This window comes from Canis aureus, chromosome 19 (genome assembly GCF_053574225.1).
Source record: "Canis aureus isolate CA01 chromosome 19, VMU_Caureus_v.1.0, whole genome shotgun sequence".
Classification (NCBI taxonomy): domain Eukaryota; kingdom Metazoa; phylum Chordata; class Mammalia; order Carnivora; family Canidae; genus Canis; species Canis aureus.
Genome location: NC_135629.1, coordinates 17,952,842 through 17,971,020, shown reverse-complemented (window position 1 = coordinate 17,971,020; position 18,179 = coordinate 17,952,842). Strand labels below are relative to the sequence as shown.

The 18,179-nt window shown below is 37.0% G+C and overlaps 1 protein-coding gene and 1 non-coding gene across 10 annotated transcripts in view; one reads left to right on the top strand and one right to left on the bottom strand.

Annotated features, from left to right (window-relative positions):
• CHL1 (cell adhesion molecule L1 like) overlaps positions 1-18,179 on the top strand; it is a 195,940-nt gene that overhangs the window by 74,971 nt on the left and 102,790 nt on the right. The window lies entirely within an intron of this gene.
• Positions 10,315-10,421, bottom strand: LOC144291300 (U6 spliceosomal RNA). Its single transcript, XR_013358606.1, has one exon. It is a non-coding gene; the product is annotated as a U6 spliceosomal RNA (small nuclear RNA).

Here is an 18,179-nt window from a genome sequence, read left to right as displayed (position 1 = left end):
CAACACATGTTGTAGCATAAGTTCCAAAGATGACTGACTGCTGGTCTCCTACTCCCAACTTGATCCATCCTGTTATTCGTTCCATCATCCTTATATCCATTACTTGTTGAATTCCAATAATTGTCAGGCATTTGGTGCTGGGGAGATAGAGATGAGTAAGACAAGGTTCTGTCTTTGTAGGAGTTACAGTCTAATATCAGGAGGTAACAAACAGCCAAGTCAATAAAGAGGTAATGAGGTGCCAGGTGGTGATACTTCCTATTAAGTAAAAGTGAGGACATGGGCCACTGTTACACAGGCTAGTTGAGGAAAGCCTCGCTGAAGTGGTGACATTGGACCAGAGATTTGAATGAAGGGTAGCTCTGTGAATATCTGGAAAGGAGCCAGTCAAATGTAGGGAGCAGTAGGTTCAAAGCTAAAGGAAAGCAGAAGCTTAGCAAATATTGTAGTAGCAGAGAGGAATTTATAGTTTTGTGCTTTTTTATCTTAGTTTTTTTTTAGTTTTGTTTTTGTTTTACTGGGTATAAAATAGCTAGAATTTGCTCACTGGGTTTTTCATGACCGATAAAGAAGTTTGCCCCTCCTGTGACCATGTTACTGCACCCTCTGAAAGTGGTTACTTTGCATGACCCTGGCCAAGGGAGAGTTTCTCATCCAGGAACCTAAATCAATGTGCTTTAGTTTAGCTGTCTTTTTTCCACAAATGTTTAAGCTCTTTAATTTCTTAGAGATAATTGTCATTCCCAAACTTAACTATTTCCCTCTTAGCCTCTGTTATCTCCTGTTTTTTTAAAAAAATATTTTATTTGTTTATTTGAGAGAGAGAGAGAATGTGCAGTGCACATTTCCTCATTCTTCCTCTCCTGGGAGAGAAAGAGGGAAAGAATCCCAAGCAGACTCCTTACTGAGTGAATTGCTGTGGAGCTCTGACAGCATGACCTGATCCAAACCAAGAGTTGGATACTTAACTGAGTCACTCAGGTGCCCCTGTTATCTCTTTTAATGTTATTCGGGAGCTGGGTTCTCTAGACTTTTATTGTTTTGCCATTAAGTGTCACCAATATTGGTTTGTAGGTAAATTCAGCATATTCACATTCTTCCCTGTCTATTCCTTCTCCCATTGCTTCTGTGGATAGAAAAAAAAAATTACATATGTTATGAAATTATCAGATCCCTAAGATTGAGGTCAAGCTTGTATTCTATCATAATAACTCTTTTAAAAAATTAGCCATATGTGGTCAGTGACTACCATATCGTAAAGAGCAAATCTAGAAAGAGTATGATATCACATACAATTTCTTTTTTTTTCAACTTATTTATTTATGATAGTCACAGAGAGAGAGAGAGAGAGAGAGAGAGAGAGGCAGAGACACAGGCAGAGGGAGAAGCAGGCTCCATGCACCAGGAGCCCGATGTGGGATTCGATCTCCAGGTCTCCAGGATCGTGCCCTGGGCCAAAGGCAGGCGCCAAACCGCTACGCCACCCAGGGATCCCCCCTCACATACAATTTCTAAACCCTGTAAAACATTTTGCATTCACACACACACATTTATGTTAATATTAAAACATATTACTATTTCAGTATAAGTATGTTTCCTAAGATAAACCATCCTCAAATTAGGACATTCAAAACTATTAAGCCAACTAGAACTGTCTTTATTTTATTTTTTTTAAGATTTTATTTATTTATTCATGATAGTCACACAGAGAGAGAGAGAGGCAGAGACAAAGGCAGAGAGAGAAGCAGGCTCCATGCAGGGAGCCCGATGTGGGACTCGATCCTGGGTCTCCAGGATCGCGCCCTGGACCAAAGGCAAGTGCTAAACCGCTGCGCCACCCAGGGATCCCTAAAACTGTCTTTAAAGAGAATAAATGTGCCCACTACCCAGACAGGTTAAATAAGAAAAGATATGTCTTTCAAGTTAATCTATTACAATCTTCTAAGCCCAGATACTGCACTAGAATTTTCTGGTATATTGTTTGGTACAATTTTTTACTCTAGTGTGAGATGGATTGATGTTTATGTTACCAGTAGTTCCCTTGCATCATAAGCAGCACATTGGTTTCTCCCAGCATGATTTTCAAAATTTTTTTATGATTTTCAAAATTTAAGTAGAATAATTTTGACCATTTTCAGAAACAGCTAAGACATCTGCAATTGAAAATTGCTTCCCACAGTTTATGAAGGACAAGATAATATTCTGCCTTAATCAATGCACATTTTTTCTTTGTTTCTTTTATTTATATGAGGATTTACCCAATTGAAAATGTACAAGAGATATTATTAATGCTCTATTGAATTTTTATGCTTTCCATATATAAACCACTGTGATCTTTGCAGTGTCTTCATTTATCATTCTGGTGGACCATATTGCTTACCCTCAACATTTTTATGAAATAAGAAGCAATATGGGATCCCTGGGTGGCGCAGTGGTTTGGCGCCTGCCTTTGGCCCAGGGCGTGATCCTGGAGACCCTGGATCGAATCCCACGTCGGGCTCCCGGTGCATGGAGCCTGCTTCTCCCTCTGCCTGTGTCTCTGCCTCTCTCTCTCTCTCTCTATGACTCATAAATAAATAAAAATTAAAAAAATATATATATATAAAAAAAAGAAATAAGAAGCAATATCTTCCTTTTCTTTTTTCTTTAAAGATTTTATTTATCCATAGACACAGAGAGAGAGAGGCAGAGACACAGGCAGAGGGAGAAGCAGGCTCCATGCAGGGACCCCGACGTGGGACTCAATCCCAGGTCTCCAGGATCACACCCTGGGCTGCAGGCGGCGCCAAACCGCTGCGCCACCGGGGCTGCCCAATATCTTCCTTTTCTAACTAAGCAATATAGACAGTAAATTCTGTTAGCATGGACTCTAGCCTGGTCCTGTTCACCACTGTATCTTCAGTGCCTAGCATGGCAGCAGGCTTATAGTAGGTGCTTAAGTCTTACAACAGTGGGTTGGAATTATTCTACCAATTTACTAATGATGAAACTGCCCCTGAGATTGGAGAGGGTGTGGGGATCAGTGACTGCCCAAGTTTACATAGCTATTAAGTTGTGGGGCTGGCCAAGCTCTTTATCATTGTGTGACTCATTATCTAGTATCATACTAACATATTATGGATATATGATTCTATACAAATGATTTGTTATTTAAACTTTCTTGTCACTGGTCAGATTTCCATTGTCAGGTTGAAAAATAAATCTATAATCTGCAGGACAGAAGCAAATGTCCTACTTGTTTTCCGGTTATATATAGGTGCTTTTTAACTTCTGTATTATTTCTGTTGATGTGTATTGATGGCAATAGTGGTTTATGAAAAAAATCATCTCTAAAAAAAACCATATCTTATGAATTGTGTTAGTTGCTATGTAGAATGACAAAATTTTGCCACCATAGTGAAATATTTGGTACTTTGCTGCAGAGAGAACTAGCAGATGGTTTCTTTGATGTCATGAGCAGGGAACATTGGCACTTACAGACCAGGTGTATTGCCTTTTTCAAATACTCTAATTTTTTATGTATTCATGAAAATATTGAATAGAAATTTGATAAGCTTACTACCATTCTGTAATGAATAATCTTTATTTGCTGTAATTGAAAAAAAGGCCATTACTGTTATTCAAAAGCATAGTTTAGTCGGGGTGGGGGGGCGCATCTGGGAGCCTCAGTTGGTTAAGTGTCTGCCTTTAGCTCAGCTCAGGTTCCTGGGATGGAGCCCCACGTCAGACTCCCTGCCGAGCTTCTCCCACTCCCTCTGCATTTCCCTTTGGCTCATACACTCACTCTCTCAAACATTTTTTTTAAAGGATAGTTCCTAATCTGAAAAGAACACTAGTATAGAGATAAACTCATGTAAAAGGAAACATGTAAAATATAAACACAGTGAGCAATTATAAGGATACTATTAATTGAATGTATTTATTGTATTCCAGGCAGTTTTCTAAGTATTTTATGTAATTCTTTTGTTTTTAAAAGATTTTATTTATTTATTCATGAGAGACACACAGAGAGAGAGAGGCAGAGACACAGGCAGAGGGAGAAGCAGGCTCCATGCAGGGAGCCCGACGTGGGACTTGATCCCGGGTCCCCAGGATCAGGCCCTGGGCCGAAGGCAACACTAAACCACTGAGCCACCTGGGCTGCCCTATACCATTCTTTTAAACAATATTTAAAATGAATAATTACATTTCCATTGACATGACTACTGTTATAAACTTTCCTCCACTAATCTAAAGTGTTGTGAAGGTAAAGATTATGTGTCTTTAATTCACCACTGTTTTTAACATATATAGTATATATGATGTTTATACTTCATAGATACTCAAGAAAATACGTTGAATTAAATATATTGAGTTTTGAAGGCTGAAGTCATCAAAATACTAATATTTTTATAGCCTTCCTTCAGAAATTTCCTAGGATGCTGGGGGTAGAAAAGGGCAGAGTTTAGCTTGCTTAGAAGACACGTGAGTTTTATAAGGTTGATGGTGTCGTTACAACTACTGGAATCTAGTGACTACATTTTCTTTGACCATGAGTTTTAAATAAGATAATAGCAAGAAGAATGGAAGTCCCAAGGGAAACCTCATGATTAGAAAGGTTGTTGTACAGTGATCTGGAAAGGACTTCTAAAGCATCATGGCATGGAGGTTAATGATTATGGACTCTGGTCCAATTCCAGAGTATCCCACATATCAGCTGTAGACTTGTTAAAATGACTTATCATCTTTGTACCTGCATTATCTCATCTCAAAGTTGAAGATATTAATAGTACCTACCTTATAGGGTTGCTATTATTAAGATTAAATGAGTTACTTATAAAGTTCCTAGAATATTGCTTGGCACATGCTATTTGTTATATACTGTTGGTTACATACATAGTCATTTTAGGAAATCGCTTACTATATATGCTAATTGTTTACTGATCTTAAAGAATGTTTTGAACATCTGCTTGGAAATTTAAGGGTATTATTTGGTAGTTAAGATATTCACAGTCCTAGAAATAAATGATAATGTCATGTGCTAGGATCATAAAGGAATTCTGGGGAAAATTTATATTAAAAAAGCAAAATAAAGAATCAGGAGCTAGCAACTAGTGCCCAGATTGTGAAACCAGAGTTAATGGTCTATATCTGTATACACACATAACATTAATACACTTAATTTGTCTGTTGGCAGAAGAACATAACATTGAATCCCATGTAATTTCTGGTTCTCTACCACATTTATAGTCACATGTTCCTTTTATCCTTTTCAGGACTAACAATTGCTTGCATTTCAAGCTGTAATCACTGTACTTGTGTTTTATTTCTCTTACCTTATACTTTGAAAATTATGCAAAAAAAGTGGCATTCATAACTTGCATGTTGTTTTTATAATTAGGAATTCAAAGAAAATAAATACCATGTTTACATGACTTTATTTCTGAATGCTAAATTTGCCTATTCTCCCTTTTCTCTCTTTGCTCATTTCCTCCTATTATCTTTGACGTGACATTTGGAATTGATATAGAAAAGGCAATTAACTCAGAAGTCAGTAAAGTAAGCTGGTGACATATTTATTTATTATATGATGCAAATGTTTTGCTTTGCTCTTTTAACATCATCTTTTCTATAACAAAGAGTCTTACGGTTACTGTTTCCAGATTTTACATTTTTGCATGTAACCTAATTATAAGATTTAATTACAGAATGAATGTTTGTGTTTTATTTTGCATGGCACGGCTGTTGTGTGTGTGTGCGCGTGTGCGTGCCTGTGCACACGTGATGTGAAAAGGCATGGTTGCTCCAGTACTTCCTCAGCTCATGACTGAAACTCTTGTTCTAATTCAAGGAAGAAATAAAGAGCTCTTCAAAATTATAATAATGGATACTTTATTCATCTTCTCTGTGGAAATTAGTCCAGGAAGCAAATTAAAATTACAAGAGTATCCAAAACGGAATTATTTTTTGCTTAACTGCTACTTATTTGAGCCCCACCCTCTATAATTTTAACTTTCTACACATTTTCTTGGGAGATGATTTGTCTTATGGCCCTTAGGAGATCCCACTGAAATCATTTACTAGATGTCGCAGTTCCTCCCACAATCCCCACTGTGCTAAGTGGCAACTATTCTGGAAGCTGTCATGTCTGGAAAATACCATGATGCCACGAGTTAATTTCATACCTGTCATGCGATCTTTGCATGAGATCCCAGGGGGCTTTTCAGTGTGTCACAGTACTGCAAGCCATTCGTTAGTTCCTTTCAAAGCAATGACCCATGGCCAAGAGATCTTGTCGCAACACATGGCGACACCTGTCACCAGTTTTTGTGATTGGCATAAAATTAACCTGTTTTACTCATTGATTTGCTGCTTTTTAAATAATATCCATAAATAAGATGAGAAGAAATTGTATTTGGAAGCAATTTATTGCCACTTTCAAGAAGCATAATGGTAGATTTGGGATACTGGATCTAATGAATAGACAGACCATTTCCTTGCAGAGGTACACACACAGTTATTCAAACAAGGTCATATTCTATGAAGTTCTGAATGGCAGTCTGCAAATTTAAGATTAATGTTTCAGTATTTGAACTTCATCAAGGATTGGAATAAAGCAAGAAATGATATTATTTTGAATCTTGTTGTAGAAGAAAAATGCAGGAAGCTTGGGTTTCAGATATGTGTTTGCCCTGGTTTTCAATGGTTTCACGCACCTTGAGAGTCCTCTGATTTCTCTCTACATTTTTCATGCCCAGATCTTACTATTGTTATGGAAGCATGCATAAAATGGACCTGTAGAATAACAACATTTAGAATTATGACAGATATCTGAGAAAACTAGATTAATGATGTTTAGCCTTTAGATCCTTAGCAATTTATCAGTTACTTTTAAGGATAAGACAGAGAAGAAAATAGGCAACCACTTATCTGTGCCTTTCCACCTCACTGAAACAGTAAAACCCTTCTGATAAAATTATTTTATCTACAGAGAAAGTATCTGGTTCTGTGCATTACCATATTTTTTATCTTCTTACATCTTTAACTTCTCAAAAGGTATAGCTGGTGTCTTTCCCTCTTCTTGATTAAGTTAAATGCTGCTTAGATTCTGAGAGTTTGATATCCAAATACAATAAAGAACAAAGATGAATTTTAGTCATTTTCTCCCTTTTTTTTTTTTTTTCTCTTTACCAATTCTCAAGACTAAATGGCGTTCTCCAATTTGGATCGGTTGCTCTGTATTCTGGAGTAATCAATTTTTCCTGGCATTTCTTAAATGGTCTTTATTATTCAGTGAATTCCCTTTGAAAGTATAAACATTAGTCCTTGTTGTATGGCCTTAGAAATTGATGGCTGCTGTTCTCAAAGGATGGTGGACTTGGGATGATTGAAAGTGCAGAGCAAAGAGCTGAACTAAAACAATGGAATCAGAGGAAGATGGTACTAAAGACAAAGAGAGAAGAGCACAGCAATTGTAAAATAATCTGAAGTAGGGATTGGGGATTTAAAGCCTGCTTAGACTTGATTAATAGATGCTGTAAAAATGAAATGCTGAGCCAAGGGGAAAAAATGCACTTGAAAAGTCCCTTGAAAATGTGTTAATGCCTTTACTTGGCAAGCATTTTTTTTTTCCCCCATACTGAGTATAAAATCATTGCATGAAAATATAGATTTTTTTCCCACATTGGCTATTGTTATTTTTTTAAGTGCTTATTATGGTTATGTTGGGATAAAATCAGGTTTCTGCTAGACAAAAAGAAAAAAAAAAGGTCTATACTGATACTATGTTGGTCATAAGGCAGATCTTTGATAAGTCAAGGTAAAGATAAAATGTAAAAATATAAAACACATGTTTAAAATGTTATTGGTAAACTAACGGTATTTATTTTATTTTTTTAAAAGATTTTATTTATTTATTCACGAAAGACAGAGAGAGAGAGAGAGAGAGAGAGAAGCAGAGACACAGGCAGAGGGAGAAGCAGGCTCCATGCGGAAAGCCTGATGTGGGACTTGATTCTGGGTCTTCAGGATCACCCCCTGGCCTGAAGGCAGCGCTAAACCGCTGAGCTACCTGGGCTGCCCTAAAGGTATTTATTTTAAAGCCAAAAACAGTGATGGCAGTTTATACCTAAAAGTGTGGGAGATTTTTCAGGGGATTTTCAAGAGACTGTGATGTTGGTATGGCTGGTATCTAAATTATTTTCCAACAAAATTTGTCAAGAAAATTGAAAAGCATTCTTAAAAAAAAAAAAAAGAGCAATTTGTGACAAATAATTTTATTATTAAGAGCAAACTGAGGACCTATAAAATAATTTAGGTAAGCTTTAAAATACTGAAACATTTTTATTACTGATGAAGCTGATTCATAGCTACTTCTTGTATTTTTACTACATGTAAGCAGGATCTGACAAAGACACCTGAATCTGTTTAAAGGCAAGCATTTAAGAATGGGCACTGGAGTCAATAGTCAGGAGGCTGTGCCACCATAAACATCATCTTGACTACAATCAAATCATTTTTTTTTTTGATATGAGGAGTCAGTGAAGGGTAAAGAGATGAATTAGAACTTCTGTTTGTTGGTTGGATACGTAAACTTAATAAATAATCTTTTCTTACGCGTACTAGAATGGAAACCCTTCCTCCCTGGTTTTATGAGTTAACTATTAGCAAGTACCCCTATCAACACACACACACACACACACACACACACACACACACTATTGGCTAGGTAAGTTTCTAATTAACAGTATCACAATCTCTATCCAGTTGTTCTTATCTGGGTTGCTTTTGCACATCCCCTCCAATACCTGACAATGTATAGAGATATTTTTGGTTGTCATGACTTGGGGGATGGGGTGCCACTGGCCTGTCCTGGATAGACGTCAGTGTTCCTCCGAAAAATCCTACAAGGCACAGAATGTCTTCTCACGACAAAAATTTATTTGATCTAAAATTTGAATACTGTTCACGGTATTTTTTTGGATGAGATTAACTTTTAGATTACTGGACTTTGAGAAAAGCAGATCTCCCTCTGTGATATGGGTGGGCCTCATCCTATCAGTAGAGGCCCTAACAGAAGAGTATGACCTCCCCAGGGGAAGAAGAAATATTCGAGCAGATGGCCTTGGAATCAAATTGTCATTCTAGGGCAGCCCCGGTGGCGCAGCGCTTTAGCGCTGTCTGCAGCCCAGGGCGTGATCCTGGAGACCCTGGATTGAGTCCCACGCTGGGCTCCCTGCATGGAGCCTGCTTCTCCCTCTGCCTGTGTCTCTGCCTCTCTCTCTCTGTCTCTATGAATAAATAAATAAAATCTTTAAAAACAAAAGAATTAAAAAAAAATTGTCATTCTGCACTGATTTTCCAGCCTGCTAGTCAACCTGCTGTTGTTTCTGTGGAGAATTTTTTTTTTTAAGATTTTGTTTATTTATTCATGAGAGACACACACACACACACACACACACACACACACACACAGAGGTAGAGACACAGGCAGAGGGAGAAGCAGGCTCCATGCAGGGAGCCCAATGTGGGACTCCATCCTGAAACTCCAGGACCACACCCTGGGCCAAAGACAGGCACTAAACTGCTGAGCCATCCAGGGATCCCCTCTTTGGAGAATTCTTACTAATAAAGGTCTGTTTCATCTTGGTGCAGTGACCCTGAGGCTTTTATATTCAGTAATTCCTGGGCCCTCCCACAGAAGTCCATGGACATTTTTGGACCTGTCCATGCCTTCCATTTCCTTGTTGATCTTCTGCATAGTTCTCTCCATTATTGCAAAGGAAATCTTGGTCTTCAACTATTATTGTTGAGTTGCCTATCTCTCCCTTCAATTTTGTCAGTTTTTGTCTTGGTAGTTGGGGGCTTTGTTTTTAGGTATATTTATGTTTGTAAATCATTATATACTCCTGACTGACTGTTTACCATTATAAAACATCCCTTGAAAAAAAAAATAAAAATAAAACATCCCTTGTTGTCTCTAGTAACATTTTTTTTCTTAAAGTCTATTTTGTCTAATGGTAGGATAGCCACCCCAGATCTGTTTTGGTTGCTTTTTCCAAGGCATATGTATTTTTTCCATCCTTTTACTTTCACCCTATAACATCATCTTTGAACCCTAAGTTTTTCACTTCTAGACAGCATGTAGTTGGATCATTTTATTTAAACTATTCTGGGAATCTCTCCTTTTATTTAGAGTATTAAATCCACTTACATTTAATGTAATTATTGGTATGGAGGAATTGACATCTATTACTTTGCTGTTTTTTCTATATGTCTACATTTTTGTTTTTCTATTTTTCTATTACTGTCTGCTTTGAATATGTTATCCCACTGAAAAATATAGAAGACTTTATGGATTTGCATGTCATCCTTATACAGGGGCTATGGTATTCTTCTCTGAATCATTCCAATTTAAGTATATGTGCTGGTAAAGCAAGCACTTTGGATGCCTCCTTACTACAGTAGAAATGAAAAAGACTTGGAGGAAGCAACCTCTCTTCTTTCAATATAATTCCTACCTTTGCTACTTCTCACTTACTTCATGGAACATGCTATATAGAATGCAGCATCTCTCTAAGGAAACAGAAGATCTTTATTTTCTGTCCAGTGATCTAAGTATAAGCCCCACTCTTTGGGCCTCTGATTGTTTTGTAACAGCATCTACTCAAACTCTCTTTGAATTTCTGTTTTATTCTTCCTTACATACTACAGAACCATTCCTTCCACATAGTTAACACAGATCTCACTTGAACAGTAATTTTCATTTATGAGAATGAGACACATGCCTTTCATTTGAAGGAAGGCATTATAATATTTATTTTGTGACACACTTAACTAAACACTGGTGACTAGGTCTTACTTATAGCCTTCTATTCACAAATGTCATTAGCATTAAGGAGGGCATGTGATGTAATGAGAACTGGGTGTTATATACAACTGATGAATCACTGAATTCTACTTTTTTAAAGATTTTATTTATTTATTCATGAGAGATGCACTGAGAGAGGCAGAGACACAGGCAGGGGGAGAAGCAGGCCCCTCGCAGGGAGCCTGATGCAGGATTCAATCCCTGGACCCTGGGATCACGCCTTGGGCAAAAGACAGATGCTCAACTGCTGAGCCACCCAGGCATCCCTGAATTCTACTTCTGAAACTAATAATATACTATATGTTAATTAATTGAATTTCAATTTTAGAAAGTTATTAGCATTTAATTCCAAAATTACCATATAGTTTCTACCCATTGTTAATTGTATCTTATTACACAGTCCAATATTTTATTATTTAAAAAGAACAAAATCTGTGGATACATGATTAGATGATAGCAAGAGTATAAGTTTCTTGCAATTAAGCCATCACATGGTTTTAGTCTTACACAGTGCTGGGGTTACTTTCTATTCATGTATGTGTATATATGTCTATTAAGTCCATTAATCTCTCCTTTCATCTATCATCTATCTATCAGTCTAGCCAGCCAACCATCTATTAGTCAATCTGTTTGTAATCCATTCAGAACATGTATTTTTCTTCACAGGAATTCAATATTAGCATGTGGTAGTTGTGTAATATGTAATATGTATTAAATACATATAAGGAGTAAACAATAGTAGAAAGCATTGCCATTATTAAATGTTAGGCTCAGTAATTTTTTTTTCCTTGCACACTATCTTGTGCAATGTTAGGTCTTTAGTGCAGCATCCCTGACCTCCCAGTAGATATCTATATTACCCTCCCAGTTGTGACAACCACAAAACATAGTCTGTGAAAACCGTTTCACAGTCTAGATACTGTGAAATACCCTGTGGAGGGAACATCCCTTTCTCCCTCATCCAGTGGAGGATTCCTGGTAGAAAGGCATTTTCCTTCCTTCTTTTATCATAATATGCATATTCATGAAAATCACTTTTTAACAATGACTGATGATGGGCTATTTCTTTGATGAATTAATGTATCTACATCTGTGTTTTCCAGGTATTCATTCACTCTCTCACTCATTGATTCATCTAATATCATTCAGTAAGCACTTATTATATACCTCACTAGGAGTGAGGCTACATTAGGGAAATAGAAGTCCCTGTCCTTACAGGGCTTACCAACTTTGGGAAGAACCAGATGGTGGGGTGGATGGGGGGTGGAGAAAGAACAAATAACTAAACAAAAGATAACACTGACAAGTGTTTTGTTGATAATCAAGCACGAAAGTGTGAGGGAATGACTGGGGCTACACTGGATTAGTACTCTAGCAAGGACTCTAAGGTGGCATTCAATGTGAGCACCAAAGCAAAGAAGTGAATGGATTATTCATATTGCTTATTTTTTGTGGCACACAAACTTTGTTAGGAGTATAAAGAGATGAGGAATTTCTGGCATATTGACGTACTTATCTATATATGTGAACAACATTGAAGTGCTTGTGTGGGAATCTTTAGAAACTGTTCCATACTACTTGCAAAACCTTAGTCCCACCAAGGTAATACTGTTCACTGCTTTAAGGATCCTGAAAAGTGGACCATAAAAACAAAATGAAATGTGAGGTATACAGAATATATATCTGTAAATATCCCATGTGTCAAGAATGAGTAATTATTAAAAGAACGCAACTAATATCATTTCTACCTTCATAATATACCACTGAGGAGTTGGAAATAACCAGAGAAAGTTACTCAAAGGAAAGTCCTGATCTGATATATTTAAAATAAAGAAGAGAAATGATGTTTATCTTTACAATGGCACCTCTCAGGGCACTGGGATGGCTTAGTCAGTTTAATGTCCAACTCTTGGTTTTGGCTCAGATCATGATCTCATGCGTCTTGAGATCAAGCCCCACTTCAGGCTCTGTGCTTAATGCAGAGTATGACTGAGATTCTCTCCCTCACTCTAATAGGTATAATAGGTATATAGGTATGCTTGCCCACTCTCCCTCTCTCTCTCTCTCTCTCTCTCTCAAATAAATTAAAAAAAAAAAAAAGAATGGATCCTCTCTACCTTCAGTAGATTCAAAGCCATTACTCAGACCTTTCCAACTTTTCTATACATTTAAATTGGATTGAGATACCCATTTTAAGGTGGACATAATAATAGATAAGTTGATTTGCATTATGGATAATTATATGCCTTTGTGGTAATGGGGGGGGGGCTAACCCTATAAACTTCTGAGTATGTAGATTCATTTATAATTTCATTGGTAGTAGATAATTAAATTAAATATAAAATACAGCAGGACGCATACTGTCATTCTTTGACCAGTCATAATAATAGTTTGATTTTTATGCTCATGGATGTTTTCTGTATAAATAGAAATCCCTGAGTAAACCATTTGGCATATGCTTGCATTTTAAAAGCAGACTTACCTACTGGAAGTAAAAGGCTGTTTGCAAGCATGATTGAAATATTAATTAGAATAATGGTTTCATTATCAGATCTTCACCTTTTATGCTAGATGCTGGATCAAGTCAAAACCTCAGCTGCAAGTCATGCATCTTGATGAAAGGCATAATTCTGTAAAGGAAAGAGATGAATTACAAAATAAGGTAGTCCTCATTTGATGAAGACATCATTAAAGCTGAGTGGCTTGGGCATTTCAGTGAACTTTGAAGAAGTACCACCATTTTCTCTACAAATATCATTGACCTTTAAAAAGTAGTGTCACCAGAGAAACCAAAGTATATTTTTATACTGCTATTAAGTAATTGAGTGCAAAATTCAGTACAATCAGAAGAGTACAGGGAGCCAGAGAAGGTGATCATTTCAATTCTTTTCTTCATTTTCCTTTCTAACATGGTCATGGTAGTAGAAAATCTCAAAGGTGCCAACTGTGCTCTGGAGTGCAAGCCTGACTCCCCCACAGCTATGTAATCTTAGACAAGTTATTTACATCCTGCCTGTTTACTCAGCTGTAAAATGTAGATAATAACCCTTGTCTTCTATGGTTGTTGTGAGGAATAAATGCAATAGTATATGTAACTTACATATAACATAGCCATTGCTTGATAAACAATGGCTTTATTATTAGCAATGTTTATTTCCTCCAAAAGTGGTTTTAAAACAATGACAACAACAGAAATCCCAGGATCTTTCCTTGCTTCTGTAGTCACTACTAATTATATATGTGACTCTCTGCATTAGTGCTTGAGGTAGGAAAGGAAAACAGTTGCCGTGAGAGGGGAGCTAAGTTTTGGGTCTCATGGTGCTTTCATTAAGTTCTCCCCAGTAACATTGTCTCTGGTAGGTTTTTCCTTCCATTTTCATAACTGAAAATAATTAGAATAAACAACAAAAAAATTTTTTTAAAAATTTATGATAGGCACACAGTGAGAGAGAGAGAGAGAGAGAGGCAGAGACACAGGCAGAGGGAGAAGCAGGCTCCATGCACCGGGAGCCTGACGTGGGATTCGGTCCCGGGTCTCCAGGATGGGGCCCTGGGTCAAAGGCAGGTGCTAAACCGCTGCGCCACCCAGGGATCCCCAACAACAAAATTTATAGTGAAGATAATTTATAGAGTTATTTGCTTCCTTTTTCATAATTTTGGTTCCAAATTAGATATTTCCATCAAAGGAAGGCCTTCCTGAGCCCCGTTTGTGAGATAGCCATGCACACCCAACGCTGGATCATAGTACCCAGTTGGTCTTCTGCTTGGCACTTACCACAACCACTTTTTTTTTTTTTTTGTCTTTTCTCTCTCCCATAACTGAAATGTAAATTTTAAAGGTCATTGATAAAGTCTATCTCACTCATCACTCTGGCTCTGGCTAGCTATCTGCCAGGCACATATAGACACTCAGTTTATGGTAGATGTTGATGATCTTCTTTTCCTTCAAACCATAATTCTCCCCTGGCAAACTTACATCTTGAATTGCCTTCTCATTTTCTCTTGTATATACTTGTGCAAGTTGCTAAAGGCATGTGTTGTAGTAATTTGTTGCAATGGAAATGTGTTTCGGAGGTGAGGGAGCCATCTCTTTGTGATCTTAGAATCAATCCTAAAATTTCACCTACAGAGATTATAAGTGCCAATCTTTGATTTGATATAATTAACCCTTTACATTTTATTGATTACATGTGGAATTAACTGGATTTCTTATTGAGCCTTTATTGGTGTTCTTTAGTAAGTTTAAAAAACAAACAAATTTGGATTCTTTTTTTTTTTTTTTTAACAAATTTGGATTCTAATTGGAATTATCTCCTCCTCAGTATACAGGACAAAACAAACTTTTGGTTTGTTATTGTGCCCAAGTCAATACATTTAATACAATTTAGTATATTTTCCACCAGAAAGTTGGTTACTTCTTCAAGTTTAAACCTTCATTTTCCATTAAAGGGTGATGGTTTATCTAGTATCTCCTTTCCCTAAGTCCCATCATCTTGTCTTGGAAATTTTAAGTGCCAAAAGGATGTAGGATTTACATACACAATTTACATACATATACACATACACAGTTTATGATACAGCCATAAGGTAATTAGCAATTGGTTACAGTTTGTTGCTAATGAGGTCAAGGGTACAGATTTAAGGTTCCTCTATTTTTTGGCCCAGTTCCATTTCTACAGATTTTACCCTGACCCCTGGCCTGCTGTTTCACAAATGCTGTTTGTCACTGGGGGGCCATGTAGGAGGATGTGAGTGATTCCCTGCCAACCCCACACTTCTACTGGTTAAGGCTTTCAGCATTTTCCTGACAAATGGCATGCATGTGTTCTGTTTTAACTTTGTATTCTCCTTATGTCAGGCTTTGTCCACAGGAATGGACATTAAAAATTTTTTTTTAAATCAACAGGACCAGGAACAGCATCTTTAGATAGAGAAAACAGCTTATCATTCAACATGGCTAGAGTCAAGCTTGATTGTGAGATTGATAAGTATTTAATCAGGTTTACTACATTTCATCCTTTTCAAAACCTTTAATCACTATCTCTTCCATCAGAAAACAGATCAAATGACACAGTGAGGTGTGATCTAGGGGAAAATGTGTGAATTAGAAGCTTAGGATTCAAGCAAAACAAACAAACAAAAACCTCAAAAAACACAAATAGATAAATGATAGATAGACATTTATTTTTGCTTTATTTTTTTAGTCTTCTCTAAGAAAACACTATTCTTTCTTTATTTTTTATTAAGATTTTATTTATTCATGAGAGAAACAGAGAGAGAGAGAGAGAGAGACTGGCAGAGACACAGGCAGAGGGAGAAGCAGGCTCCATGCAGGAAGCCTGGCGTGGGACTCTGATTCTGGGTCTCCAGGATCATGCACTGGGCTGAAGGCGGTGCTAAACCGCTGAGCCACCCGGGGTTCCCATATTCTTCCTTTAAAAGGGAGTTTTGGAACAAATGCATATATAGTACTTTGGGGATTAAAAATGCACTTGCTGCAAAACTTGTTTCTTTTTTTCCTAAAGACATGAAAACTTAGTATCCTGCTTAATTCTGTAAATGTACTTATTAAGAATGCTATTTAATATTTGAATTTTTTTGTTTAATATTTTACAGATTAAGATAAGTGGTTTTATTCTGAAACTCATTCAGAATATAAGAGATGTTATGAAATCCAACTAAAAACCAAAACACTGGCAGCTGATTCTCATTATTCGTGGTAGTTATATTCTATAAAGTTGTCACAAATACAAAGTGAATGTTGAACCCTGGCTCCTAGGGGAAATACAAAGTTAGGTTTCTGTTAGCTCCTGGGCACAACGTTTTAGTCAAGTAATCAATTCATAACCTTGTTTTAAGTATGGTTTTGTTTAATGACACCTTATTTAGTAAATACTGTTTTATTCATTAACATCGGACTTGGTGCCAACAACACTATAACTCATTTCTGAATAAGACTCAGTGTAACTATTTTCCCCACAAGACATATCACAACCTTCTTGGACTTGGGAACACCAGGCAGAGCTTCAGCAATATGCTTTCAAACAGCAAACCTTTGGGATGCCTGCGGGGCTCAGCGGTTGAGCATATCTGCCTTTGGCCCAGGGTGTGATCCAGGGGTCCCAGGATCGAGTCCCACGTCAGGCTCCCTGCATGGAGCCTGCTTCTCCCTCTGCCTATGTCTCTGTCTCTGTCTCTCTCTCTTTATCTCTCATGAATAAATAAATAAAATCTCTTAAAAAATACAATAAAACAGCTTGCTGTTTATTTATTTATTTATTTTTAGAGATTTTATTTATTTATTTGAGAGAGAGAGAGAGCACAAGCAGGGAGGAGGGGCAAAGGGAGAGGGAGAAACAGGCTCCCCACTAAGCAGGGAGCCCTCTGTGGGGCTCCATTCCGGGACCCTGGGGTCATGACCTGAGCCAGAAAGGCAGCTGCTTAACCCACTGAGCCACCCAGGCACCCCAAACAAGCCATTTTAAATAACAAAATCACCAGTGAAAAGCATAAAAATAAGAAAAATAAAATAGGCCATGAAAAGGGCACTCAAGTACAATATGAGAATTGGAAGAAGATGGAAAATCGTCCTGTTCAACTTCAACTGAAACAGATGTGCTAGGTAACTTGAATTTTCCTGTACTCTGTACATGTTTGTACATGACCTTAAAAGTGCCATGAGTACTGATTCAGGGGGAACAAGTTAACTTTAGCAACTAGGTAAATTTATACATATAGCATCTGCAAATAATGAGGGCCAGCTGTACAAGTATTTTAAGTTAGAAAAGAAAATTAGTTGCTCTTAGTCACTTAATGAGTAAATTATCAAAGACCTTGGTTTAGTATTTCCTTTCTTCTCTTGATTTCTAAGTGGTTTATTTCAGTGTCAAATTCTAATTAGTTATTCCTAATATAATTGGGGAAGGAGCCATGCCCTCCAGATTCTCTACTTCCAGCCGCTGGCTTGTACCTGGAATATAGTAGGCATTCAGTTAAATCTTTTCAAGGATTGTATGGACCCCTTCCCTCATTTGTAAGGGGAATTTTGTGGAATCACTGTGAACTTCAAATGCCACTAAGATGAGTACAGCTGTAAGCACACACAAAAATGTTAGCTATGATGATAGTTGTAATTATTTTTAATAACAGTAATTCTCATTTGTATTAATTTATAGATGACATTTATATGGTTTAATGCATTAATATAGGATTTTTCATAAGAGGAGAATTGCGTGTTTAATACATGTTTAAAATATAATAATGAACTAGTGACTCTCTTAAGGCAAGGGCAAAAGAAAAGATTTGTTAACAAATGAAACTGTTAATTTTG